General features: G+C 39.9%; 1 protein-coding gene and 1 pseudogene across 1 annotated transcript in view; one reads left to right on the top strand and one right to left on the bottom strand.

Moving 5' to 3' along the window:
- ARHGAP42 (Rho GTPase activating protein 42) overlaps positions 1-26,228 on the bottom strand; it is a 251,945-nt gene that overhangs the window by 189,512 nt on the left and 36,205 nt on the right. The window lies entirely within an intron of this gene.
- On the top strand, positions 5,489-24,856 carry LOC118975707 (60S ribosomal protein L30-like; annotated as a pseudogene).

Raw genomic sequence — 26,228 nt, 5'->3', positions numbered from 1 at the left:
CAGCAAGAACAATTTTCAGGACCAGAGGCCTTGAGCCTGGGAGAGGCTTTTAAAAAACACATACACAAGACTGAATTTTTTAAAATATTGATTGAAAAATAAATCATGCTCTGGAAAGAGGATGTACAGTAATACCTCTTCCCACAAGAGGAGTAAAATTGTGGGACCAGTTCACATTCTCCTTGAGAGGCACTTAAAATTTAAGAAAGCAGAAGTCTATCAGATTAAAAATGGCTCTGCTTTGGACTTTCAGGAAGAAAGACAAAGAGTGTCTCCATAGTGAATAATCAGTCAATGAGAAAGAAGCTTCATCAGAACTAGACTCCACCAATCAGCTGTAAAGCAGTGAACACTCACTCATCCTTCCTGAGACCCATTTTTCTTACCCATACAACAGAGAATTAATACTGCACAGGTTTGTTACAAAGGCTAAATACAGTTGTCATTCCAGCCCAGAGTATTAAGGTGGAGGAGTTAGCTGGCCTTCCACAGAAGTGCGCTGTACAAAAGTGTGCATCTATGCCACAGCACCCAGTCTGGCTGAGGCTAGAGAATTCGTAACCCCTGTAGCAGATGCTATGAGAAGAGAAAGACGGGAAGCACAGTTGTAGGATAATTTTAAGCCAAGCTGTATATGGGTACCCTCACCAAGACTTGGCAAAAAGCATTCTCCTTAGCATCCATTTATTTTTCCAGCTAAAATGGATTTGAAGTTGTGGATGGAATTCCTACACAGAAGACTTGGGAAGGAAGGAGGGGGTTATGTGAGTAGATCCAGATACTTAGGAACCCGGTAACAGAGATCCTCCTTCTCTTCCCTCCTCACCACAAACTCCTCTGAGTTTCCCCTCAAAACTCAATGACTTTTGAAAGCTTAGTCCTAGGGAAATCTTGACAACACCCAACAACTGACTGTTCTTCCAAAATTGTTCCTTACTCCCCACAGCTTTGCTCCTTGACTAAGAAAGGTAAGCTGCTGTGTCCTTTCAGAGATCACAGTGAATGCACCATCATAATTCCTATCCCCAAAAAAGAACACACTTGCCCATTTTGTAAGACACCCATCTCAATATGGCTAAGTGACTGAGAGTGTGAGCTCCATGGCAGATTACCCAGGTTAGCTTCCTGCTCCTACCAATCAGTAGCACGACTCTGGGCGAGTTTCAGAGCCCTCATCTGTTAAATGATATAGAACCCACCTCCTAGGGTTATTGTGAGAAGTAAAATAAGTGAGTTAATATAAATGAAGCACTTAGAACAGTGTCTGACACACACTTAAGCACTTAAACATGTTGGTTATTTCTACTGAACAACTCAGAAAAGAAAGGAAAAGGTAAAATTTCAGGAATGAAGGTGGCGGCTGTTAGACCTTAGATATATCCCTAGGAAGTGCTCAAAGAAACAGTGTGTTGATAGCAACTTCAAATTCTTACTTGGTGCACTGCAATCGTGCTGTAACAGAGAGAATCTGATGAGTCAGTATTTCTGTATGAGTTAGGTGTCTGTTTCAACCCCAGACAGAATCGAGAACACATGAATGATCCCTTCACAGTCCTTTTAGAAGCATAATGACAAAGGATTATACAAGAAAATATAGTTCTCGACTAGTTCAGGTGATAATTCCAAAAATAAAGGGAAAGCTCAAATTATAACTTATTTTCAACTTCAAGTATTATCTTGCTTCTTGATTTTCCTTTTACTTTTCTCATTTAAAAAAAAAGTATTGATGATGTCAAAAAATATTATCAAGGTACAGAACTTGTGGTGTTTTCTGGCAGTAACATTGACCCGGCTGCCAAGTGAGGAATCCAGCTCATGGGTTTGATCCTGGCTCCATCTCTTACTGTGCACAGTTCTGACTTGGAAAATCCAACGTCTTCTGTAGATGTTAAAAACCACATGAAATAAGTAAGTATTCCCTCAATCTAAAGTTTCTAAACACTCATCAGATGTGCAAAACCAATGTACTGGTTCTGATACCTTTTAAATAAAATTGATTCACATGTGATTATATAGACCTTGAATTTGAAACCTAAGTTTTTAAAGCTTATTGTTCAATTTTAAAGTACTAAGTTGTGTAATGATAGGATGAAAGTTTTATCTTAAATGCAAAAAGAAAGATAAAATCAATAAAACATTATGACCAGGAAATATAGTTTAGGCAAGAAAGAATATTGTCTCTTTCTCCCCATTTCTACCCAATTATTAGAAATTGAGGACAACCAAGAAAAATATCCTAGTCAGAGCTGCCTTCACATTCTATGGTGAAAGCCAAAAGAATAACATTTACCAGCAAGCAAGGCTGTACAGAGTAAAGATACTACAAGTACCACTCACACCATATACATCCTTTCCACTCGCCTAACCTGTAAGGTAAGTGTAGGATGCCTTCACATGCATTTTTCACCTTATAACCTGGAAGAAATTACCTTGGGCTTTACCCTGCAATGTTTTTATATCAAAGGGTTAACCTATAGTACCCATGATTGTATGATGCTAATGAAACACTGAAACTTCTTTTCATTAAAGCCATACAAAACAGTTAATGTTTAATTATAACTCCTTACACACAGACTTAAGAGCTGGAGCCTACCTTTAGAAGTGTTAATAGAATTACTTTTACAGTGTCAGCTATGGAAGTGAGCTGGACTTATGTCATAACAAGTACAACCAGCCAGTCCACTGGTATAAGGGTATAAGGCTATAAGGCAGTCCCTCCTGAAATTCAGTTGCTCTGGGATTAGAAGACTTAAGCAAGACTCACAGAAGCAATATATCCAGACATATTTGTGGAATTGTTATCTCCACACTGTCAGGAAGAAGGAGAGAGTAGGAAATGATGGGAATTCAAGGTAAAAACAGAATATAAACTTCCCTCCAAAAGGACAGAGTCCAGCAGGGACCTGAGCCACGTAAATAAATGTGATCAAAGGTCAACTGATAAAGTCTCCACCAGAGGTTAACATGAGCACCACACAGATAATACTTCCTACGTGCCTGATAGTTTTCCATGCATTTAATGTAAGTTACACCACAATACAACAGCCACATAAATTAGATAACAACACTACCATTTTACAGATGAAGAACCTGAAGCATGGAAGTTAAAAGACTTCACCAAGGCCATACAAACTAGTAAATAACAGAGACAGAATTTCAACCCAGAGAACCTGGTTCCAGAATTCCCACTTAACCACACTGCCATACTGCTCTGCATGTAGAGACAGCAAATAAAAAGATATAATCAAGTGTGCTTGAGCAGACAGAGAAGGCTTCTCAGAGGAAATTAATGAAAACAGGGACTTGAAAAACTTATCAATGCACTAGGCAAGACCAAATTAAGAAAATGTCCAGAATCTTCCAAAAGGCATATCCTACATATCCAGCCACATCCATCAAGACTCTCACCAAACTGAGGTACTAGTTAGTACCACAAACAAACCATCCAGTCTCTTGTACCTCTGTTTATGTTGTTATTCAACCTTCTTGAATGATATAGACTCTTCTCTCTCCCATGTTGTATTTCAACATCCCTCTCCAACCCCCTTTTCTCCCAACACCTTCCTAATCTCCTTCACACTTGCCCACTTCCAACCATGGACTCTCTTGCTGTGCTTTCTGTATTTTACCTTTTATCCAGTTATCCAAAAATACAGCTAATCCACCTTATTTTAAAGTGTACTAAAAGTCAACGACTGTACCATCGATGAACAATGTCAAGTAATCAACACCACATCTTATGTACGACAGGAACTCAACTGTCAAAACCATGAATTTCAAAAGGTGGTTACACACTCCGATGTTCTGGGTGCCACTCACCTTCCCTTCATCCCATTCATGCTCTTGAACATCCCTAATGTGGGTTTTTAAGCCACTTGTAAAACATGTTATATGTTATCTATTGTCCAAAACAGTAAGAGAGATTTTTACTACTTATAAGAAACTTTGATACACATTATGATGCTAGCAATAGTGTTAGTAAGATGGTTTACTATTTCAAAGTTCTTAATTCTAACACAAAGCTGTGAGGGCTGAAGCTCTAAAAAGTTATATAATAACTTACATTTTCCAGAATCTAAGAGCAAGATTCCAAACTGGGCAGGCCTTCCGTTTCCCAAATTAGATGTTTTTCCTAATGCATAGCATAGCCAATTCCCCCAAAATGACAGGCATTAAAACCAGGGAGGGTACAACCTTTAGATAATATCTACCTCATCCTTTACCTGCTGCATAAATTTTAAGACAGTAAGATTCTTACTGGACTCTGTGAGAGAGGGCTGGCTACGCTTTTCAGCATGAAATAAGCTAGCACAAACACATTATTAACTTGTCATTATGAAACACCACACTAAGACTAAAAGGAAATGTTTTCTAATCCCACCAAATAGCTGAATAATATTCTTGGTGTTTCGTTTCCTGGACGCAGGTATATGTTCTTCATCTACCTTTGCCCTTAGTGCCCAATAGAAAGCAAACACATCAGAAAAGAGGAAAGATAGAAAATATATGAGTCATTCTAACCAAACTGCTAAAAGTATTTACATTATGAAGGTTGAAGTGTGAGGAAAGACTTGATTCTTCTTCTAATTGGCCTAAAAACTTTAATTTTTGAACTTTCCAGTCCTGCATCTGGCCTTCCAGATAACCTTCTAATTATCCTCTGCAGGACTCATGTGCAGATAGTAAACATCGACCTGACACCCATTATCCAGACCACTGGAACGCAACCAGACCGCCTGGTGCCCATCACCCTGTCTGCCTGACAGCCGACTGATAACCATCTTGGATCAATCTAGGGCTGAGGATAAAGAAATGGACTCAAGAATGTACTTTTTACTATAAGAGCTTTTAACTTTTCTTTCTTTTGGGGGGACATTTCTGGAGTTTGGCCTAGCTGTGCTCCCAGTTTACAAACTCGAAGACCCTTGAATAAATCGCTGTCATTTATTTCTAGCGAAGCCTCTGGGCACTTTCTGAGTTCATTCAACACACAAAAGAGACCAGAGGGACCAGAATGAAAGAGAAAAGTGTACACCAACTACCAATGTGTTCCTAATATAAGAACCCACTAGAGGTACATTATCTAAAAGTTTACGGTACTGGGAACACACAGGAGTATAACTGCAAGCCTTAACTTATTTTTTTTAAAAAAGGACACAGACTATGCAAAGAATTACTAAATAAGCCTTGGTTTTAAATACCTGTAGTTTTGTTTTCAGCATTCTCTCAGGGAACTACAAATGTCAGACTGCTAGACAGAGAAAAGGGAGATGAAAAGAACACAGTACATGCCCAAGTATAAGAAAAACACAATGAGAAAGATGCATTTCCATGGCTCTGACTTGAACAAAGTTTTAAAATGCCCATTTTGTTATTTTCTACTCTACATCAATGGCTACAAAATAACAGTTGTCCAGTACTAACTAAAGAAGGCCCAGTACAGGGGGAAACTCCTTCCGCTTTTGCCCCCCAGGATATCTCAGCAGCGGCTCTTTGTTGGGGGCCATCCCGCACTGAAGGCAGGAAGATGGTGGCCACAAACAAGACAAAAAAGCCTCTGGAGTCGATCAACTCTAGGCTCCCACTGGTTATGAGAAGTGGAAAGTAGATGCTGGGGTACAGGAGACTCTGAAGATGATCAGAGAAGGCAAAGCGAAACTGGCCACCCTGGCCAACAACTGTCCAGCCTGGAGCAGACCTGAAACAGAGTGCTACGCCATGTTGGCCGGGACTGGGGTCCATCACAACACCGGCAACGGTACTGGACTGGGCACAGCGTGTGGAAAATCCTGGAGTGTGCAGAGCAGCTATCACTGACTCAGGCAATTCTGGTATCATTAGAAACACGCCAGAACAGACTGGTGAAGATGAAAAATTTTTCTTTCTCATGCAAAATTTTTCTGTAATAAAACTGGCCAGCCCTGGCTTGTGTGGCTCAGTGGATTGAGTGCAGGCCTGCAAAGCAAAGGGTCCCTGGTTTGATTCCCAGTCAGGGCACATGCCTGGGTTTCGTGCCAGGTCCCCAGTAGGGGGTATGCAAGAGGCAACCACACACTGATGTTTCTCTCCCTTTCTCCTTCCCTATCCCTTTCTCTAAAAATAAATAAATAAAATCTTAAAAAAAAAACTGGCCAGAGCTTGGTTTAAAAACAGGAAAAGAAAAAGAATAAGGCCCAGGACAAAGCTTGGTACTAATAATTACTCAATAAATGTATGCTGAGCAGAAGCGAAATTGAGTGACTTACAGTAATGAAATCAAGGGATTCTTTCTCCTTGAAAGGGCTTGTGAAACACAACCATGAAGCAATAGCTGTGCCCACATGAGGTCACAGGAGACAGAATCACCAGAGGCCAGTGGTTCTAACATTGTTCTTCATGCAGTTGTTAATACAAAAAAAGTACAGACTGCTGTAAGCCACAAAACTAACTCGCTGTACTCTAGGGTGTAAAACCATGGTTCTTTTGTCACTGTGAAGTGAGTAAAACAAATCAGCCTAGCTTCAGATGACCTCATTAAGTTCTATACCAGATACGTATGCAGGACCTCATTTCTGCACCCTGCTTGGCAGTGAACACAACCTCCCTTCTAACAGACAATATAGGAAAATCAAAGCATGTGTTTTCAGTGATGAACTCAAGTCTTAAGTGATGAGTGTGCTCGGATCTGGGAAGAAGTCCTTCTTTGGAATCAGTCTTCATTTTGTGTCATGGACTCAGTGTGGCCAAAAGACAAACATGTACATCCTTTCAGGGGCCACAACTTACTACAGTGTCTTAGAGCAGGCATTTAGCTTCTCTGGATCTCAGATTCCTCATGAGCCCAGGGAAGATACAAACCCCTTGCAAGCCATGGTGTCTGGTACATAACAGAAACTTGAAATACTAGTTCTCAACAAATGGTAACTATTAAGCTACTATTTATTATAATGGCAAATGCAGAATATGGAATATTTTTATTGCAAGCATAACATAGTTAATCTGTGTATTAAATTACTATCTTCAGGAGAGTTTCAGCAAAAATAGTGGGCTGGCTTCTAAGAAAGGCCAAACAGTTCATAATCCCATAAATGATATGCGTCTGGCAAGCAGTTCCAGAAGATTCTGCCCTAAAAACAACAAACAGGAACCAACCCTTGGCCAGATTTTATCCAACAGTTTCTATAAAGCTACAGATTCCATGAAAATTCAAAACAAAAATCCCACAGACTTCACTCTTGCTACAGCCCAAGTTAAAAATAGAAAGTTCAAAAGATGAAACAAACTACCCTGTCTTCCTACCCTGGGGAAAAAACCTGGGGTTCAGCAGTGGTGGGATCGGGATGGGCGGGGGGTGGGGGGGGGGGGGTGGAGGAAGGAAACAACTGCACATTGCAGTTTCTCAGGACTGACTTCCGGACTCCGTAAGCATTCCTTTGCTGCCTCCTTTGAGATTTCTCTCCCTCACACTCTTCCCCTCAGAAGGGTTTGTCCTTAGCCACCTTGCTGTAACTCAATATTTGTCCTCTCTTATGCAGCATTATATGTAGGCAACTCCTAAGTGGTGGTTTCAGTTTGGACTCTGGAATTCCAAGCAAAATGTCCTACAATATCTCCCTTGCCTTTTTTTGNTCGGGATGGGCGGGGGGTGGGGGGGGGGGGGTGGAGGAAGGAAACAACTGCACATTGCAGTTTCTCAGGACTGACTTCCGGCCTCCGTAAGCATTCCTTTGCTGCCTCCTTTGAGATTTCTCTCCCTCACACTCTTCCCCTCAGAAGGGTTTGTCCTTAGCCACCTTGCTGTAACTCAATATTTGTCCTCTCTTATGCAGCATTATATGTAGGCAACTCCTAAGTGGTGGTTTCAGTTTGGACTCTGGAATTCCAAGCAAAATGTCCTACAATATCTCCCTTGCCTTTTTTTGTGTTAACTGGAAGATGAGTTGCCCAACATGAAGGAGGCCTTTGCAGTTTTCCTACACTTTCTGGCAACACAGGGAAGGCCTGCCACGTGTTCTGGGCTTCCTGGTCTACTTTCCACCCCTGACCTCTTCTTCCCTAGTCTAATCACTCATTTCCCACCCTTTGCCGGGAATCCACAACTTAGACTCTTATTAACAGGTTCGGAAACGGAAAGTGTTTTAGTGACCCCGCCCACTTTTCTCCCAAGTACTTGAAGTACTATCTGCCCAAGATGACAAATCCAGAAGAGGACCTGGTGTTACCTTACCTTTCAGACTAGCCCAGTGCCAACTCTTAAAACTTAATTCTTTTTTCCATCATCACCCCCTGCTTGATATCATATACCAAGTACGTTTGTGGTTAAACTGTGATTTGAGTCATTTAATTTCCTTTTTAAGGCATGGAACTATCTGCTACCTACTAGACAATGCAAGTGTATCATCTTTTCCGTGTTTCTTGGGCCACCTTTTTTTTCTCAAATTGTTCTTTGCACCTGCAATATTCCAGCCAAACACATAATCTACACTTTGATTTTCTTGCCATCCATTTAGTCACCAGTCCCTCTCCAAGCTGGACATAGCCCTTTTTCTCTGGAATGTCCTCAGACAAAGAAGCGCTCGCAGCACCACCGCGAAGCTGCATCATGACTCATAGGAGCGGCCGGCTCTACATGAAGACAATGCACATAGCTTCCTTTGGTCCTTTTAAAGAGCCTATAAGACCTGCCTCCCGAGACAGACGGATCTGAAAGCCACCCTACAAAACCCCACCAGGGCCTCTGCTGATTTTCAGACACTGAATACTGACCAGCACAGCCTGTCATGCACAGTGGGGGTCAGGGCTTCAGAAAGCCATGGATACTTTTAGTGTATCTTCCTGGCGCCACTCTCATTAGAAAATTAGAGGAAAGGAAGCTAAGTAATTTTATACTGCTTTACATTTTTTTAGAATGCACATATTGTGGGCAAAGCAGAATTCATGTGAATTAAGTCGTATCTTGTTACTTCCACTAAAGCAGCCAGTTTGGGCCAAGCCATGTCCATTTTCCCATCCTCTGACAGAAAATTTTGAGAAGTACTACATTACTGTCATCTACCTCTTTTCTGAATGTCTACTCAGACAAAACTGTCTACCATACAATTTTTATATTATTCTATTCACTTGTATATTAGTCCCATAACCCTCACCAAAAAACATGAAAGCTGGTGGAGGACAGAGAAGCTCTCCAGTCTTGACAGCATCCAGCACAGGGCCTTGAAAGCAGGACTGTGCACAGACAGGACAGAATGCAGGAATTCAGAGCATGTACTTAGGAAAGGTAAACTAAGGCCTCCCAGGACTGGCAAAGAGCAACAAGAGATAAGAAGCCAGGTGGTGAGAGGCAGACTTGCCTCTAGCTATAAAAGATGCCGTGAGGAAAACCAGAGCCCCAGTCAACAAACGTACTTAACCAGCTGGACAGCAAATCAGGCCGATGAGATCTGAGGAGCCAGAGGGAATGGTAGGAGTTTCTTTCATTTAAGATCTTTTGGCCACCTGGGCAAACAGCAAAGCCATGGAAACTGACAAAAGCAGCCCAGGTACTTCAGCGGCTGACCGAAAATCTCAGCACCGATTTAGAAGAAACCCAACTCCAAAAATGATCCTGGTGGTCTAATCAAGTTCGCCGAGGAGAACATTTAGTTTAAAGAAGTTTTTAATTCTACAAACTTAAATCATTAGGGAAGAGACCAAGTGCAGGCTTTTATTTCCTTGTACCCTTTCCTAATGCGAGGAAGTCCCACTAGAAAATGGTCAGAGCAAGGATTTGGATGTCAGACTAGTAGTTAAAGTATCAGTTTCACTACGTGGACAAGTCAGTTAAGCCCTTCAAGTTTCAATTTACCTATCCATAAAATGAAGAGAGTATTAATACATCTACTTCCATACAATTGTTGTAGCAACCGCATGAAATCGGCATAGCACAGAACAAGAGCTGGATAAACTATCGTAACTACTGCTATTTTTCAGGAGGAAATCATTGACTGGGAAGATGTCATTCTTGGCTCTCAGTTACTAGACTGTTACACTTACCTCCCTGTGCTTGCCAACCAAGCTAACGCTACAGTGACGACAAACACCACTACCGTCCAACTGTCTCTATTCCAAAAGGTACGCTCACCAGAAGTGCACTGTCCCATCAGCTGTTCGACCACGTGCAACATTAAAGGTCTCCAACACTTGTACTGCCTCTGATAACTGAGACATTAAACCTTTATTAAAGTATCACCTCAGTGGTTAGATAGCTGCATTCCAGCACTCCTTAAAATACTCCTAGACCCCGTAATAAAATCTCTTTAACCAAGCAAAGAAACAAGCTAACATACATGCCCCTCCACAGATTTTCTAAGCATGATTGAAATGGAACAGCAAGCGTAGAATGCAAGTACAGCTTAAGTGGCTGGTTATGTTTATTGTGACACCAATATCTGCCTTTTCACTACTGTGTTTTTACTGACTTGGCCAAATAAAAATGTGGAGTACCATGTAATATTATGACTATACATGACTACTATGGTTATGGCAAAATAATTTTTTCATATAGAGGCATGACCAACATCCCCTTAAAGACTGGAAATATTTTATAATGAATAGTAATTGAAAGGCGCATACATAAGCCTCTGTCTTGGACAACAAATGAAGTATGCTGGCATCATGCCTCGTTCCTCCAAAAAAGAAACAGAAAAGGACACTATAAAACTGTGGGGGCAGGGCTGCCAGGGAAGTAGGGCACAAAGATCATTATTCTTCATTTACATGTTTTTTGTAAGTTTTCAATAAACTTGGTGCCCTTCCTACACGTTAACAGACTTCATTTTTCTGTTTTCCTACCCTGTTTTGAAACACTGAAGCAGGTTTTCAAAACTCTTTCTGGAAACTTCATGTGAACACTGTAGATTTCATCTGTGTATCTTCAGAGACAACCACTTACCCCATCTTTAACAGGGATATGATCACAACAGAGATGATGATTTTGGTGGGACACGCTTTGTTACTTTTTTGTTCTAATTTAAATTCCAAGTATTCTCTGTTTTTAATACATTAATTTACTACAGCCATCTCACCGCCTTAAATATGCCTGATGCGATTTTTCAAATCATATTTATATTCCTTACCTTACTGGAATCCCATGGGGAAACATAATTCCCCTGGACAATAATTACCTCCATTTTACAGATGAGAAAACTAAGGCCCAAGGTTAAGGGATTTTAACCCAGCAACAGAAGCAGGGTGGAACCCTAGTCTCCCACGTCCAGGTCACCCTTCTTTCTATACCACTTTAAATGAATATTCCTCTTAAACCTACAATTTTACCATACTGGGTTTAGCCCAGTACTAAATAAAAAAAATTTACTGGATCATTTATAATCTTTTTTTTCTTTTTTTTTAAAAGATTTTATTTATTTATCTTTAGAGGGGAAGGGAAGGAAAGAGGGAGAGAAATATCAATGTATGGTTGTTTCTGGTGTGTTCCCTGCCAGGAACTGGCCTGCAACCCAGGCATGTGCCCTGACTGGGAATCGAACCGCGACTGTCTGGTTCGTAGGCCCGCACTCAATCCACTGAGCTACACCAGCCAGGGCATAATCTTTCTTTTCTTATTTATCACTACTTACTTTTTAAAAAATCACTCATTTTTATAGATCTTATATCTCCATCATGTAACTATTTTAACTTCCTGTGTATTATACATTTACATGAATGGTCATTATAAAAATGCATGATGGCTTTGAAGAGGACACACATCCTACATTTAAAGGATTATTTTTATTTGGAGGTGATTAATTATTCATCAGAACACAACGATAAATCTTAATCTTTTATTCTAAAAACTAAAACTCGTTCACCTACATGCCACGCTACTTCAGTTGCCAACATTTCAACGAACTGCACAGAGTCAGCAACCGCCCGCGGAGATTCCGAGCAACTACGGTTTTCATTTAAACCGTGTCCTAAACTGTGTCAGCTTGGACAACTAAGCCTCGCTTTAGAGCTTCCCACGCTCTGGAAGGCATATTGTCTCTAATTAACCTGCTGCTACAAATAAAGGGGCTTCGTCATACAAATGTTACACACAGTTCATGCCAGGCTTTTATTAGACAGCATATGGCCTGCCCATGATGAAGTCACCATTCAATTCAAAAACTTAAAAATTTATGTGGTTTTTCACTTCTTCTTGCTTAGTATTTTTGGCTTACTTCCAACCTTAGTATTACTTCCTCAACTAATGAAATTTGAAGGCGCCGTGATTTTCATTTATTGTAGCTCATACATTCTAAAATGCTACATTTTAAGAAAGACCCCTACCCAATTTTAGAGTTATTAAAAATATACTTTGACCTCATGAAAGTCTATATTTTATACGTCACTCATATTGAACAATGGCATCTTTTAGAACATCTGACATTGTCAAATAAGAATTACCGCTAATCTCAAGGAGCTAGTAACCTAACAAAACAAATAGCGCTCAGTGTATGTCCTCAATTGCCTTTTCCTATCTCTGAATACCACAGAGACCTAAAACCACCATGAAAAGCCTGTTTCGGAAACATTCGATCTCAGAGTATGAAATAAGAAATTAGTTCTCTCTAGCTTAGCTTCTCATTCCTGGGCATCTACATCGCCTGAAGCCAAGCCCTGGCTGGTAGATTGAGCACGGGACTGAGAACCAAAGGGTCACCCGTTCCAATTCCCAGTCAGGACACAGGCCTGGGTTGCAGGCCAGGTCCCCAGTAGGGAGCATTTGAGAGGCAACCACACACTGATGTTTCGCTTCCTCTCTTTCTCCTTCCCTTCACCCCGAAAAATAAATAAATAAAATATTTAAAATAAATAAATGGCCTGAAGCCCTCATGCCACCCAGTCCCTCAGGCTGGTTTCCGGCAGAGGCAGAGGCTACAAGCCTAAAACACGAGCCAAAGGGAGCTACCTGCAGCTGTGCACTTGTGTAAGCTGCCTGGGGCCCCCAGAAATGCCAAAGCAGTGGTATCGCAGACAACATTTTAACGAGGGCTCTCCAAATAGTGAATAAGATACTGTAGTCTTCTGTGTTTTCAGGATGAAGATTCCTGAGAAGAGATACACAACTAAGAACTGAAATTGTATGGATTGTTTGCTCCAATGCTCCCTAATCATAACTTTTTAAGTGTAAAAAAATTCTCTGTAACCCAAGATTTTCAGTTCCAATGTTATACAGTGTGGGGAGCCAGACATTACGAGTCAAGGGCAATAACTTTTATGACAAATGAAGCACAGTTTGTATACTAGTTGTCACAGGCCTGTGGTAGGTGTGGGGCTAAGCACTGTCTTCAGCTGATTAATTTAGTAACTCATGTTACATCAGCATAGTGAAGGGTAGACCTAGACATCTCATGAGAATCCCTAGAGGTCATTCCTCTTGAGTGACTAACATCTACCACAATAGCAACATTACAAAAATGTATAGTGGATATCAGATTTGTTTAACATCTAAACTATTCGATCTTTTCAATAAAATGAAATGGTACATTTTTCTAATCACAGCCCCTCAACCCAAGGGAGTAAAGAAGTACTGACCAAATAAAAGTCCTTGGGGTTTTAGCTTTATTTAGTAGCAAACCTAATATATAATCAGCATACCACGACCTGCAAATGGTAGTTTCTAAAGGACTTAACAGATCTGTTTCCTAAATACCTTGACTGTTATCCTGCAAACAAATCTTTGTTCCATGAACCTGCACTATGTGGAGAAATAATTTGCTTAAGTAAGGGTAAAGTTTAACCCTGTATCAGTTTCCAACTGCGATAAATGCTAAACTGGTTAAGTACAAATTAACAAAGTAGTTCATTTTATCAAAACTCCTCATATAAAATTCAGTGAATCAACCAAAATGTATGTATTAACTTCCCTATCCACCCAACTTCTACATCACTGTCTACAGAGATCTTACTTGCTATCCTCCAAACTCTTTATTAAGTAAGAACCAGAGGGAATTTGGAATGACAAGAGTGCTCCACTACAGAGAAAAGTGAGAAACAATTTTTACAGAATCAAAGACACTGAAGATGGTACCTTCTCTAAATGCAATCAATTAGATCTGAAGAGAGTTTGTCAATTTGTCAAACCACTTAATTTAGAATCACCTCCAGATTACTAAAGGCAGTGCAAGATGAACGATAATAATACACTCACTAGTTAAAGAGCACTAAAATAAGTGAGAATTTGCTTAAAATGAAATGTTTTTCCCTCAAGGTAAGAAGAAATTGGTACCTAAATGATCTAAATATAACCTCACTCCCTCAATCCCTTCGGGTCCTCAAATGGCGATCAGTAAGTTCTTCCCAGACCACTATTCAAAATGGTAGCAGCCCCTACAGAACACACACACACACACACACAAACACACACACTCTCTCTCTCTCTCTCTCTCTCTCTTACACATAACCTCCCTCATGCATTTTTCTCCGTAGCACACATGACCATCTAACCCTGTAACATATTCATTAACCTGTTTCTGCCAATTAGAATGTAATTTCATGAAAACCCAAATTTCTGCCTATTTTCTGCACTGTTCAAACAGATCTGGACCTGGTACATAGAAGGCACCTAGTTCTGCACAAACAGATGATGAGACTGAAGGAATGTAGTAAGATCCCTGGTAGTGGCCGTCTTAATATATGGGATCTGTGTATCCTACACTGGCTTTCACATAGCTTTCAGGCCAGCACTCACTTTTTTATTACTACTTTTATAGGTAAACAAGACATATTATAGAATATTATATAATGGAACAAACGTTAAAATCACTCAAAGGGAATTCTGGCTGGCAATAGGCAGAGGGCAGCGCTATGGTAAGCAGCCATACGGGGAAAGACGGAGAGGTGTCGGGATGGGATGTGTTTCCTCTCCTCTACTTTAGGGGTGATTTTCATGGGAATGTATGGAAAGGAATATCCCGGAACCCAAACATCATCCACAGAGACAATCACATTTTTAATACACCTGAAAAGAAAGGTTTTCCAGTCATGCATTTCACCGTTAAGCAATAGGAAGCTAACCTGAATCAAGTAAACAAAGGGTGGAGTTTTCACAATTCACTCAGTACAAGTATAGAACAGAACTCAGCCAGGGAGAAGGAGCTGGTGAGAAATCCACATAATGGCTGGACCCAAAAGTCCCTCAACATACCCATTTCTTCCTCAGATGAAATGAAGCTATCCTCAATAGACGGCACTTTTTAAAAATCAAACAGTTAGAACTTGTTGTGTGAAAGATCTTTTAGTTAGTTCTTTCCTTCCCAACTAAAGATCTTAAAAATGTCTGATTACCAGCTTAGTGCTAAATATTTCAATTCCAAATTGCAGAATAGTTCTTTCACGCTCTTCCACAAGCTGTTAGCACCCTTGTTTACAAGGACTGGCAAAAACACATCTATACATATGATTTAAGTGTTCCAGGAATCTTATCAATTCAGTGTGAAAAAAAAAAATTTGCAAGTCTCCCACAAGAACCAGTTTACATTTTATTTACACTCATTTTATCATGTGGTTACAAGTAGTTCTAATTAAACTTTACTCAAAGTTAAAGGTTTACAGTTGAAATGCTCCACTAACATAGACGTAAAAATATGTGTACTTTGAATCATTACACACAACTGGACAGAAAGGCAGAAGGGAAAGGTTGTAGTGCCAGTCCCACTGTCATTAATTTAGTGCATGAGTACTCTATGTGTCAAGTTACTAGGTGATGACTTCTTTGGGCCACAGAAGGTGGACCACAGGTGACTGCTGTGGTCCCTTCAAAAAGGCCATCACCAGCACACTGCCTGGCCTGTAACAAGTGCTCAATAATTTGACACAGAAAGCTTTCTAATTAATAGGATCTGTTGCTTCAAAGTATAAAACACTTTCCTTCCTAAGGAAGCTCAAAGCACTTCAAATACATTACCATCACCCACCACAAGTTACACACCTGAAACCTCAGCTATTCAGACAACTGAAAAGCTGAGAATCCCTCAGCTTCTGAAACTCTCAGAATCTCAAATTCACTCACTGCTCCTGCGCTTATTCCTGCAGGACAATCGGCTGGGAGCTGTGGTCATGAAGGAGTGTGGCCACTTCGGGGCTGGGTTAGCTTGCTTTCAACGTTCCAAAGGAAATGAAAGGAAATAATGATTCTAGTTCCACAGTGATAATCAGTTAACATTATAACACAAAGGCCTACCTAATTGTAATACAAGAAACACGATCTTCTCCCACATCTAGGAGTAAATAGCCTGGTGGGGAACAAACACCTTAACTCGCCTGAAATAGGATCAGCGCAGTGATAGTATTCAATCCACCAGGAGAGCAGCAGAAGATGGTTAGAAGCATGAGCAGGAGCTTAGGGAAAGAACGGGGAGAAAACTAGCTACAGCTCCGTTCGAAACGACTGTCCTTCGCTTTTTGTTTCCTGAAGAAATCACTAAGATTTCCTTGGAAGTATTTTTTTTTTCATCCACAAAACTAACACAGACAGATCGGAGTCTTGGTTACAGCAGACCACCTCACGTATTTCCCTCTACGCCTGAGCTTGCCAGAATCTGCACACTGCGGTCATTAGTACAGACACAAAGGAAGGCTTGCTCTCAACTTAGGAAAGGACAAAATAACAATTTTCAAATTAAAGTAAGTGCTTCCCATACTAAGTTATTTTTGTCAAAATTAATCACTGCTTCTACAATGGAACATGACAGGAAAAAATGTCTTTCGCACAGAGAAATCGCCTTTCCAGCCAACGTTTCAGTGACACGGGACCTGTAACACTTCCTCTTAGGCTTAGAGCAGTTAACTGGTAGGTGTGGCAGTTCAGCTGCCACTGACTGAGGCGGGACAAGGAAGCCAGGCCTTTGAGGTTCTTCAGTCTAGGCTACTACCTGCAGAGAGAAGTCAAGGGATGTGTCAAGGTCAGTTTACACGGTGGACCTGCCAAAACAAGAAACAGTCCACAGTGGAATTTCCTTCACCCCACACTCCTCTGGTCACAAACACTTAACCTTCATGCTTGCAGCTTTTGAGGGACCACGTTTCAGTAATTATAAGAATAAGGTTCCTTTACATCCACATGACCATTTTATAACTACCAACCAGTATTTCTTAATCCCTTCCCCCTTTTTCACCCAGTGCCCCAATCGTCCTCCCCTCTGGCAACCACAGAAAATATAGTCGATGACTGTAATAACAATATATGGTGCCAGGTGGACACTGGAAATATCGAGAAATACTTCATAGAGTTTATGATTTGTCTCACCACTAAGCTGTATACCTGAAACTGATACAAAATAATATTGAGTGTGAACTGTAATTGAAAAAAATTAAAAATAAATAAAAATAAACAAAAAGTAAAAAAGAATAGATTCCACCCTAGCTCAGTTGATTGGACTGTCATCCCATACACGAAAAGGGTAGGGGTTCAATTCCTGGTCAGGGCACATGCCTAGGTTGCAGGTTCGATCCTTGGTCAGGGTTCATATGGGAAGCAAGCAATGTTTCTCTCTCACATCAATGTTATTTCTCTCTCTCTCTCCCTCTCTCTCATCTCCCCTTCTCTATAAAATCAATAAACACATTTTTTTGAAAAGAACAGGTTCCTTCTTAACTTCTCTCATAATATATCTCTGCACAGTGGCCTTTCAGTCCAATAAATCTTTCTGCTTTGCTACCCAAGCCCATGGGACTGGAATGAGGCTGTCAGCTTCTACCTCCTTAGGATGGGAAACAACCACAAGGGCCCCCTTTACTCTACGTGTGTGTGTGTGTGTGTGTGTGTGTGTGTGTGTGGCAGAGTCACCCCTGGAGCAGCCAGTTCTGACCATGGGACACAGGAGAGGCAGAAGGGGCAGCTACCGGGAGCAGTGTGTCCACCATTCCATATACAAAACTCAGCCTTCCAGGCAGTTTGCCTCCTTACCAACCATTCCCTTCCCCCTAGAACGTACAGCTCAGGATAGTGTTTGCCACATGAACAGAATTGTTATCAAGTAGCAAAGAAAAGATGGGTTTAAATCTGGAGTTCCATGACTGACTGAGTAGCATTTTGTTACCTGGAGCATATTAATTTCTTTGTCAAGGTTTCAATTTTCTACAGATAAGAGAATGCTACTGCTTACTTCACAGTGTTGGTGGTGAGACCCAAGAAATTCTGAGCACTAGTGTTTATTAAATAAGTATGTTTCTCTCCCCAACCCCAGTTCCAAAGGAAAATGCTGGATGCAACATATAAAAATGGGGGTGGAGGAAGATGAATGGTGACCAGCATCCTTTAAAAAATTTATATTCAGCCCTGGCTAGTGTGGCTCAGTAGATTGAGTGCCAGCCTGTAAACCAAAGGGTCACCAGTTTGATTCCTAGTCAGGACACAGGCCTGGTTTGCAGGCCAGGTCCCCAGTGAGGGGTGTGCAAGAGGAAAACACACACTGAAGTTTCTCTCCCTCCTTTCCCCTCTCTAAAAATAAATAAAATCTTTTTAAAAATTATATTCAAGATAGAGGTCAAGGAACAAGGGAAACTAAAGTATGCTTTATAATTTTAGACTTCACTGTCACAGGAAAAGTTCCAAAATCATACAAAAAGAATGAAGACACATACATACTAGCCTTAGTTCAAAATTAGAAGGAAAAAAACTCAACTTTTAGCTTTCAGAATGACACCAAGTAACTGAATCTTAAAAGAAAAAAGTATATAATGCAACATATCACACACAAAATCTTTTCATAGATATTCACTGCTCTACGTAAAAGCCTTTACCACAAGTGACTTAAAAAATCTGCAGCTGGACTAGAGGTCAGCTGCACTCAGCAGTTCTGTGTGTGTTGGGGGCGGGGGTGTGTCAGGAATGAATGTGGTTATCAAGGCATTTCTAAGCAGGGAACCCTTGGAACAACATTAGAGGGAGGGTCATGGGAAAAGAAGTTTTGCTCACCCTACTTCCTGGCGGCATTTTCAGTACATAGGCCATAAGCTACTCATGTTTACAAAATAGAACAAGAAAAAAGGGGCTTATTAGAGGAAGGAGGAGCATCCACTCAGATTACACACTGCTTACACATTTTAAATCTGTATTTTAATGGTAGAAACAGTTTAAAAGATGGACAGTACACTTCACTGTGCAAAATATTTAATCCTTATTGCTCTTATAAGCTGAATTAAGTTAATTTTTATTAAAACCCATCATATAAATAAAACTTAATTAAGAAAAAAACAATCATAATATATCTACTTTATCCTTCTCAGGATAAAATATGCAATTCGAAGTTATTTTTCTGTCATAAAAAAAGTATTTCTCAGGACTCCAAACTGTCTTTTTTTTAAAAAGATTTTATTTATTTATTTTTAGAAAAAGGAGAAGGGAGGGGGAGAAACATCAGCTAGTTGCCTCCTGCGTCCCTGACAAGGGACAGAGCTTACAGCCCAGGCACGCGCCCTGACTGGGAACCCTCCGCTTTGTGCAATGAAGGCCAACCAACTGAGCCACACTGGTCAGAGCCAGGATTCCAAACTTTCAGATCTACAATTCATCGTGTTAAAACAAGATTGTTTAAGAACCGGATGAATGTGTTCTGGACTTGACATAACATCCCAGAGCATTTTAGTTACCAAAGGTCCATATAGTTCCTCATTTTTTAATTGCTTTGCTAAAGTTCACAGACTAAAGATAACCAGTTAAGAAATCTGAAATTATACAAGCATACAAGCTACCTTTCTTTTAAAAAGAGGGCTCTAAGATCATTCACTCTAAGATCACTCTAAACATCAATTCAAGGGAGAAAACAAGTCATTGCCATTTTCATTTTGTGTTTCCTTGTCTTAATCCTGGCATTCTAGAAAATTATAAACACTTTCAAAAAGATCTCAAACTATGCCTGGGCTTAACAAACAGCTCTTTCTTAAATTCTCAGGTACACAGTTCCTTTATAAGTGGAGATTTACCAGTGAAAGTGGTCTCCTGATTGCCTCTGTGCTTACTAAATTCAACAGTCAGACAAAATTTGCGGAACTGACCTTAGCAGCATTGAATGCAACAGGCAGGTTTTTTTGTTTTTGTTTTTTCTTAATCCCTGCATCTTCTTAAACAAGAGAAAAACAAAATGTTCAAATTTTAAATGTAATAATAAACAGATTTCCACATGTTTATTTTTAAAAAAACACATTTCTATTCTTTACTTATTTTTAGTACTTATAAGTCAGAAGTAGTGTATGTGCAACCTTTTTGATCACTTTATATAGGGATTATATTGTTTACCAGCTTCACACACATTGCTCTTACTTATAAAAATCATAACCTCTCCTTACAAGAAAAAGGTAAAATACCAACACACAATGCCCTGATTGAACTGCAAAATGAGGGGGGAAATGGACACCTGTTAGAATTATTTGGTTACAGTAAGTCTTCAGGCTAATGTCAGATCCTTCACATAGATATTCTTCTAAAGCTAAAACAAGGATGGAATTTATCTGATAGACTCAGACGTAAGCATTTACCTCATTAGTCACAGTTCTGTGAGGCTTTGAACAGACTGTATCTCTGAACTACGGCATTTAGACTCCCCTGACTATTTCAGTGAATTTCAGTTCCTTCCCCAGGAAGGAACCATAGCTTTGAATGACAAATCTACGTTAAAGAAATGTTTCTCTTCTACCCATCCCCAATTATTAATACTCAAGATAAAGAACATGTATAAATTAGTACCTCTGAAGCATTATAATAATTATAACCAAATCAATATTCGACATTAAAAGCTACAGACTTCTGCCATGTATCTTCAACTATTTCTCTATTTACTTAAGAGAAATAATTTCTTACATTGAATATTCTCCCAGCTCCCACACTCCTCATCAAAATACCCTAAAACATGTCAGGTACAAAAATAGTCTTCTTTTGACATCTAGCAACTGCCTACTAGGTGCAGAACATTACAAGGAATTCTTGCATTTCTTTTTTTATTGTAATTTGTATTGTATTTTTTCCATTACCATTCAGTCCTCTTATATCCCTTCCCCTCAGTAATCACCCCACTCTTGTCCGGGTCCTCGAGTCCTTTTCCCTTTTTGCTCCATCCTCCCACCCCCAATCTCGCCCCACTAGCTGTCAGCCTGCTCTCCATCTATGACTTTGTCACCAGTTTCCTTGTTTGTTCAGTTTGCTCATTAGATTCTGCATAGGAGTGGAATCATATGGTATTTGTTCTCTTTCCCCACTTACAAAAAGGCTGCTATGTGGCGAGAAAGAAATGGCTGCCTAAGTGTCTTCTGAGGAAGACGAAAGGGAAGGGGCCTCACTGTGGGCAACAACGTGAGACACTGAGAAATTCAGACAGCAGTGCCCACTACTATAGTGCTAGAAGGGGGGCCCCTTTTAAATTCTCTCCCAGCAGGTTAGTCAGTATAAGTCTGTTACCATTTAGAATCACTAACAAGTGTTTCAATAAAGATTAATTTTTCTGCTGTGAGTTTTATAGGGTAGAGTTAATTCATTGAACAAATGATTAAGCATTTACTGAGGGCAGTCACTGGGCCAGTGCAGAACTCGGTGCTGAGAGTAAATGGCAAGCAAGGCCAGGATGGGCCAGGACGTCTAGACCTAGTGGAGCAGGCCAACCAGGACAGCTGACAACGCTGACTGACAAGACACCAATGTGACCTGACCGCCAACACAAAAACAAAGGGAAACACAGAAGTCGTAAGGGCAAGCTGGGGTTAGAATTAAATGATACATGAAACGCATACAGTAATGACAAAAATTGTACCAAGAAGAAGACATAATCCCCAGCCAGACTCTGTGCTAACACTATCTTCTTCCATCTCCACACCAACCCCACAAAATCCCCCACCATAATCATCTTCATTCCTCAGATGTAGAAACCAACCCTGAGCGAGATTAAAGGACTTTCCTCATATGTATGCATCTGGACCAGGAGGCTATTATCATTTATAATGAAGCGAAAAAGTCATTAATATCAAAAATTGGTGTATATTTGAACTTCCCCAGTTACCTTTAAAATGCGTTTTTCTGCTTGTTTACAAATAAGGATCCTAGCAAAATCTACTCATTGCATTTACTTACATCTCATAAGTCCTTTTTATTTTAGAATACCTCCCTGTTCCTTCATTTCTTCTTCCCCCACGTCACTGACTCCTTGACGACACTGGTTCCATTGTTTTGCAGGGTACCTTAATTTCTGGATTTAGCTGAGTGCTTCCTCAAGGTGTTGCTGAACTTGCTCCTCTATCACTGGAGTTTCCTTAAGTCAGAAAGTTAAGTGTAAAGGCTTGAAGAAAGGTAGAGAGGAAGCCAGAACAAATGTGTTTTTCCCATCTCCTTTTTCTTTGCTTTTTTTTTTTTTGCTTTTTATTTTTTTAATTTCTTTTTTATTACATTGTACTTTTCCCCATTACCATTTATCTCCCTTACACCTCCCTGCAATCACCACGGTCCACGTCCATGAGTCCTGTTTCCTTTTTGCTCAATCCCACCACCCCATAACTGCCCCCCGAAGAGCTGTCAGCCTGCTCTCTATAAGCCTGTCTCTGTTTTACTTATTAGTTCAGTTTATTCATTAGATTCCACATATGAGTGAAACCATATGGTATTTGTCTTTCTCTGACTGGCTTATTTCACTTAGCATAATGTCCTCCAGGTCCATCTATATTGTCAGAAGGGGTGAATCTGTCTTATTTTTTATGACTGAGTAGTATTCCATTGTATAAAAGTCCCACAGTTGTTTTATCAATGCATCTCCTGTTGAGGTGAATCTAACACATCTACTTCTGTTTTTTTTTTTTTTTAATTAGTGTTTCAAGTTTGTTCAGATAAATTCCCAGAAGTGGAACTGCTGAGTCATAAGGTAGTTCCATTTTTAAGTTTTTGTGGTAACTTCATACTTCTTTCCATAGCAGCTGCACCAATTGGCATTCCTACCAACAGCACAAAAGGGTTCCCCCTTTCGCTACATCCTCACCAACACTTGTTTGGTGATTCACTGATGGTAGCCATTCTGAATTGTGTCAGGTGATATCTCATTGTGGTTTTCATTTGTATCTCTCCAATGATTAGCCTTAAAGGACACACTATATCAAATGTATTTTAACTGACATCTCCAGAGCCATTTCACTCCAAAGCAGCAGAATATACATTTTTAAGTTCACATGGAACATTTTCTAGGATATGCCATGGATTAGCACACAAAACAAGTCTCAGTAAAGTTAAAATGACTGAAATCGTACCAAGCATCTTCTCTGATCACTATGCTATGAAACTAGAAATAAGTCAAAAAAGAGAATCTGAAAAATACACAAAGACATGGAAACTAAATAGCATGCTATTAAAAAATGAATGGGTCAACAACAAGATCAAGAAAGAAATCAAAAGATACCTAGAAACAAATGACAATGAAAACACGACAATCCCAAATCTGTGGAAATGGGGAAAGCGATCCTAAAAGGGAAATTCATGGCATCACGGACCTACCTCAAGAAACAAGAAAATGCTCAAACAATCAATCCAACTTTTCACTTAAAGGAATTTGAGAAAGAATAACAAACAAAGCCCAAAGTGAGTAGAAGGAAGGATATAATAAAGGTCCAAGCAAAAATAAACTAAATAGAGTCTAAAAAACAATGCAAAAATCAATGAATCCAAGAACTCGGTTTTTGAAAAGATAAATAAGATTGACAAACCTTTAACCAGACTCAGCAAGAAAAAAAGAGAGCCAGCCCAAATAATTAAAATCAGAAATGAAGAAAAGAAATAACAACTGACACACACAAAAAAATACAAAGGATTGTAAGAAAATACTATGAACAATTATATGCCAACAAATTGTATATCGTGAACGAAATGGATAAATTTCTAGAATCACAGTCTTCCGAAACTAAATCAGGAACAATCAGAGAATCTGAATAGACAGATCAAAAAACTCCCAACCACCAAAAGCACTGGACTAGATGGCTTCACAGGGGAATTTTACCAAACATTCCGAGAAGAATACCTCTCCTCCTCAAGCTATTTCAGAGAATTCAGGATGAGGGAAGACTCCCAGGCTCATGTATGAGGCCAGCATCATCCTAATTCTAAAATCTTTTTTCTATTAAGAGAAAATTGTTTTACACATGCCAAATTGATGTAACATTTTTCACTGAAAAAAGACAAACTTCTTAGCTTATAACAATAGAACATCGAGACCCTTTTAGAGAAATTAATCTGTACTCTCGAGATCAAAGTGTTTAATATCATCTATTTCCTACAGAAAAAAAAAGTGTTATTAGTTTTTTAAATTTTTTAAAATAAACTGAGAGACAGAAGAAACGGTTTTCCGAAAAACACATACACACAGATACTTTTCTTGGGCTGCAAGCTGTCTCTACAATCCAGTCCCAGTTTATCGCATTTGACAAGACAGGAAATGAGAGATGTGTCTCCCAAGATGGGAAATGAGAGATGTGTCTTGCAGGACTAACTCATAGCCACTCCATGATCTGTCTCCCTGGCATTCTCTGGACACCCAGAGCCCCATGATTTCTCAACCCAGGTCTGTCCCAGAAAGGCAGCTCAGGGGGATTTCCACCAAGTGTTCCTTCTCACCAGAGCTATCCTCCATTGATCATCGGGAAGCCCCCGGGCATGGATCCACAGGAAAAAAACGATGAGATCGTGGAAAATGGAGAAATAGAAGAACGAGAAAAAGCTCACGAAGCTTCGCAAATCCCCACAAAATGGGGAGAGCTCTCTATACCTACTCCTTCCCCAAGCCCACTGAGGCTTCCATTTCAAAAAACCAAACTCTGGGTGGACGGCAGTATGTCGTCTCCCGCTGCCCCACTCTACGTGGTTCCCAGTAGACACAGTAGAAAAATGACCTTCTAGAAAAATGTCACAGGTCTGAAAACTAACCTTTCCTTCCTACTGTTTCTCTTCACTGTTTCTCTCTTCCTACTGTTTCGAGTCTCTTCCTACTGTTTTCTCTTCCACTCTTTCATTCCTCTTTTTTTATTTCTGAGCACTGTATGTATGCCTTTTCCATATCACCTATGTAAGCAAAGATGCTTCCCTAATAGCACATATTTCAAACACTTACATGGTATAAGTAAAAATTTTCGTATCACTAACCTTTACCAACTCCTGAGTTAAAAGCCCCTGTATGACTGGAATTCATGAGGATCACTCCACAAATGAGCAATAAAAGAGAAAATAATGTTGAATGTCTTTGCTATTAGAGTCATTTTTGGTACTTCACTATTAGAGACATTTTTGGCATTTCCTCTTGCAGAGTTTAGCAAGCCTCTTAAGAAAGAAGCCACAGACAAAAAGGGGGATTCCACTCACCAAGAGAAAATGGAGTAGAAGGGGCAGAAATTCCACTGACCTGGCACTGGTTTAGCATGAAGTCCAAACACATCAAATGAAAGGCATACAAAATATTTACAAGAGAAAATCAGCGCAAGATGGGAAATGAGAGATGTGTCTTGCAGGACTAACTGTTTGACTCACTACGAAGATAAGGAGCCCAAAGAGGTCAGGAGGGAAAGTTTCCCATCCAGTTGGCATTTTAAAAAAGCCATTTCACACTGTCCTTAATATGCATTTCCATTTCAATTCTGCATCTTTCATCACTGTGAGACAACTACCTCTTTTTCTTTATACTTATGAACAAAATATGTCAAAAAAAGGCTGTCTTTGGTTTGATAGCATACTTAGAAACTTGCAAAAATTAGAAAACTGAAAACTTCAGTCTATTCTCCAAAACTGTCTTTCTGTAATGGGAAAGTCATTTGTCAGCAGACATGAAAGTCACATTGGTTGAATGGGATTTTTTTCTCTAACAGGTTGATATTCCAAAGCCATCAGGTATAAGCCTTTTCATAATTCGAAAGTGTCTTACCTACATATAAGTACTTTAGGAGAAATGCTGAAAATCTTGAAGAGCTTTTCCTGTAATGTAAGAAGTGTCGAGTATAACAGATTCAACATCCACCACAGTTCCCATAGCTTTAAACTATTTGGTGTAGATACGTGCAGACCCTGAGTATTTACACTAAAAACAAAGTAATTAAGAAGTCAGCCCAATGGAGCAGATTCTCCTGAAGGACCCAAGCACCGGAGTTCAAGGCTGCACAGGCTCTACTGGTGCTGGGTACAGATGACAGTGGAATTTTAACTCTAAAGGTATTTTCATCAAAACTGTTGTTTGAAGGTTTCTGTATTTTTATTTTGATACTCTGAAGTTGCAGAGGTTTTC

This window comes from Sturnira hondurensis, unplaced genomic scaffold (assembly GCF_014824575.4).
Source record: "Sturnira hondurensis isolate 20B ecotype Veracruz unplaced genomic scaffold, ASM1482457v3 Scaffold0020489, whole genome shotgun sequence".
NCBI classification, from domain to species: Eukaryota; Metazoa; Chordata; class Mammalia; order Chiroptera; family Phyllostomidae; genus Sturnira; species Sturnira hondurensis.
The sequence above is the reverse complement of the archived record's forward strand: the minus strand, read 5'-3'. Positions and strand labels throughout refer to the sequence as shown.